Source organism: Gossypium hirsutum, chromosome D05 (assembly GCF_007990345.1).
Source record: "Gossypium hirsutum isolate 1008001.06 chromosome D05, Gossypium_hirsutum_v2.1, whole genome shotgun sequence".
Taxonomy (NCBI): Eukaryota; Viridiplantae; Streptophyta; class Magnoliopsida; order Malvales; family Malvaceae; genus Gossypium; species Gossypium hirsutum.
In genome coordinates, this window is record NC_053441.1 from 28,187,714 (window position 1) to 28,192,147 (window position 4,434).

At 32.5% G+C, this 4,434-nt stretch overlaps 1 pseudogene; it reads left to right on the forward strand.

The window, feature by feature from the left end:
• Nucleotides 1-4,183, forward strand: LOC107902560 (G-type lectin S-receptor-like serine/threonine-protein kinase At2g19130; annotated as a pseudogene).
• The last annotated feature ends 251 nt before the right edge of the window (nt 4,184-4,434 follow it).

Sequence of the window (4,434 nt, forward strand, 5' to 3'; positions counted from 1 at the left end):
ATGAGGGTGAGCTTTAAATGCTCAATGTGAGTCTTAAACAGAATAAACAATATACATACATACAAACAAACAAGTTACAATAAAACATATAGCCAACAACATTTCTGAGATCATAGTAGCGCATGGCATCATAAATATACAGTATATATATGCATGGGCATGCTCATAAGAAAATAGTGCACAATTCCTACCCATCCATCCGCTACACACTATGAGTTCCCCAAAACTCATCATCCGAACACCAAAACAATAAGAGTCATAGCTCAATGTGGACAAACCACTAATAACAATTTGTAGTTAGATCGCCAATATTTTGTGGATAAATTATCAGTACTCCACGGAACTCCTCTGTCACCCATCAATCCCAATCTCCATGCAATGCAACATGTCATATAAATAGTGTAGCAAATTATGCTCATCAATATCAATTTCAATAAAAAATGACATGCTTAACATGCATTCAATTTATCAGTATTGGTGGCATAATTTTCATGCATTCAGTAATTCAATATCAATCGATAGTATATCTTTTCATGCAAGCAATAAATAGTGCACTAGGCATGCTTAACATGCAGTCGATAAATAGTAACAATCTGCATGCTATAAGTCAAGTAGTAATAGTACAAATCAACCAATTTCATCAATCATACAATCAACTTAACCTCTATAGTACTTACACATTCAGTTAGCATAATATTTGCCACTGAACCGAAGTGTTATAAGCATAATAATTGCTACCGTAATATTTTATTAAAAGCATATTAAATGTTATTATATTGATATGTTTTGAGCATGTCATATTGTATTGCATGTCATATTGCATGCTACTATATACAAGGGTGTTCTCAACAATGAAATCATGGTAGTTGTCAAGGTTGATACAAGTCTCATGGCCCGAAATTAAGCTCATGAATGTGATGGGCTCAAATTTTCTCAAGGCTCAATAACAGCCCAATAACAAGGTTAAAGGCCAAGTAAATCCAAGCAAGATTGAACGAGACCATCCAAGACTTCGTTACCAAGGCCATAGGTGTACACACAACCGAAAAAGAAAATCAAGATTCACTTTCTTGTTTTCAAGAAAATCAAGAAACCAAATCTTAGTCCAATTTTGCTATTTCAGAGAATTTGAAAAATCAAGATTTCAAATCTTGGAAATTGTAACACCCCTAACCTGTGTCTGTCGCCGGATTAGGGTTACGAGACATTACTGTACAAGACACAGTTCAATACAGTCATTTATCACCTTTCATGCATCAAAGAATAATGATTCATTTATAACATTATCAGACTCGAATATCCACAATTCACTTATACTAAATTCGATTACATGAATCATAAAGCTAATCCAATTTAGTTGTACTTTACTAATCATGAATCACAAATAAGCATACTTCAAAATTCAACCCATTCAATTCGGTTACAATTTCTATATTTTGAATCAAGCTAACATACATCAAAAACTCAATTGAACATGTTCCAAATTATCAAATTCGAACTAAAATTATATACATCAAAGCCATGTTCACATACTCACTAATTAAATTATATTCAAGCATATATCCTTACTTTTCGTATACAGAAAATACATCAGTACATAATTTCATTAGCTAAATATCGAATTTTTTCATTTCATTACTTTTGTATGTGCACATAATGAAACCAACCGAATCAATATATACAACTTAATGTCCATTCACATATACTACATTAGCAACATTACAATATAACCAAACATACTTTTGATGTCATTATAATATACTAATTTTACCCTAATACAAAAACCATTTCTATGTATATCTACCGAATCCATATTAACCTAATTCATTAAATATTACATAACCATACAAATTTCACATGTTATACATATTAATCTATATTCGAATTAAACTCGTAATTAATTTCCTACTTTAAATAAATTTGGCATTGTAGTATACATACATACATTTCGATTCAGCTATTTATAAATTAAATACATTAAATTTAACATTAATTATTCACTTACGAACTTACCTCGAACAAAGACGAACGATACGGAACGACTACTCAACCACTTTTGATTTCTCCCATTTCAAATCTGATTTATTCTTTTCTTGATCTAATTCAATACTAATTTGGCTTGTTTATTCACATATTCATTTAATTTCATCCAAAAACACATAAATGAGCAAATTACATTTTAGCCCCTAACATTTCACATTTTCTCAATTTAGTCCCTATTTTAAAACAACTCAAAATATTCAAAATTTCAATATACCCTAGTTAGGCCGAATCTACCTTTAGCTTATACAAGCCCACATATTTCATTTATTTCACATTTTAGCCCTTCAATTTTTCATTTTCACAATTTAACACAAAATACTCAAATTCATCAAAATCTCAATACAAAACATATTAATCCAACATCTATCCTTCATAATTTATCAATTAACATCATTAAACTCACAATTTCATCAATGGATTAACTCACAATCTTCATCAAAATCAGAAATTGAGGCATGGACTTAATAAAATGCTAAACAACAATCACAAAAACATAGAAATTATTAAAATGAATCAAAACACATACCTTAATCACTAAATATCAAAGCTGAACCCTAGCTTAGTATTTTTCTTTTCTTTTCTTTTCTTTTCTTGTTAACATCGGCCAAAGATGAACATAATGGCCTATTTTCATACTTTTATCTTATTATTTCATTATTTAATAATCAATTTCCATTTTTAGCCTTTATAATATCATTTAAAATCCACTAACCTTAGGCTTTTATGCCCATTCATAATTTTAATGGTATAATTTCAACAAAAGGCCCCACATAATGAAAGCCATAGCAATATAGTACTTTAACAATTAGCAAGTCACTTTTGCATTTTACGCGATTAAGTCTTTTTCACAAATTAAGCACACAAACGGATAAATTAAATCACGAAAATTTCACACATGTCAATTCACATACTATAAGCATGGAAATAATATTAAAATATTTTTCAGACTCAGATATGTGGTCTCGAAACCACTGTTCAACTAGGGTCTAAATCGGGCTGTTACAACTCTCCCCCCTTAGGGATTTTCATCCCCAAAAATCTTACCCGCGAATAGGTTTGTATAACGTTCTCTCATAGCATCCTCGGGCTCCCACATAGCTTCTTCAACCCCGTGTCAATGCCATAAGGTTTGGATCCCACGTAGCATTTTTTTAGGTCCAAAAATAGTTTCTTTCCATCCAAGAAACCCTAATTCATTCTCTATTAGACTCTTTACCAGCTGATTCATTTTTCTTTTGTTTTAATTTCGTTTAATTCTTCTTTCTGACAACTAATCAATTTTCGTTGTTTCTCATTTCAGTTTACATTCGTCTAGAGATCTAGGTTAAATTTGTAACTTAGACAAGCTACGATCCTGTTTCGCACGCCTGTCGTATCATTCTTTATCAAAGGTTCTCAATTAAGCCTCGGATAAAAGAATCGAGCAACAATTCATGGCGAAAGTGGGCATAATCGGTAGAATTCATCATTTTAACCTAGTTTTACTCTATAGTTTCTGCTTTGACACGAACCTGATGGCCTTAGTTTACAAATACCTGCCAAATGGTTCACTTGATAGGTTTTTTTTTACCCAAGAAAAGATAATAGGATTCTAGAAACTCCATGAAATTGCAATGGGAACAGCGAAAGGGATTGCTTACTTACATGAAAAATGTCAAGAACGAATCATTCACTACGACATAAAGCCTGGAAACATTCTCTTAGATTCAAAATTCTATCCCAAAGTTGTTGATTTTGGTTTGGCCAAGCTCATCAATGGGGAAAACACTCATATAACCATATCCAATAACCTATAAGTGTGATGTTTATAGCTTTGGGATGCTATTATTTGAGATAATCAGCTGGCGGAGGAACTTTAATATCGAAGTTCCGGAGAGCCAAGAGTGGTGCCCTTGATGGGTGTGGATGAACATTGAGAGCAATGGCGACATCGGAGAGTTAACGGAAACCTGCGAGATCAATGAGGGAAATAGAGAGACCATGGAGAGAATGGTGAAGACGGCTTTATGGTGCGTTCAATATAGACCTGAACGGTGGCCATTGATGAGCATGGTGGTTAAAATGTTAGATGAAGCAGCCGAAACCCCTTAACCTTCAAATCCATTTGATCATATGCTGGCTCTGCGAAATGATTACGGTTCCAACATTGTTTCGAGTTCGACATGGACTTATTCAGAGTCGACGTCTTCGGCATTATTAAATCAATCCGAGTTTGTAGTAGAAAGTACAAGTTATACTATGAAGAATTACTAGTTTGAAATGGCTTGCACTTCTACTTAGGCCTCTTTAGCATTTTTGTTTGTACAAATTTAATGATTTTATGCAAACATATATCACTAAAACTAAAATTTATGCAAATATGTTATTCGTTAGGAGACTGAAGCTCCTAAT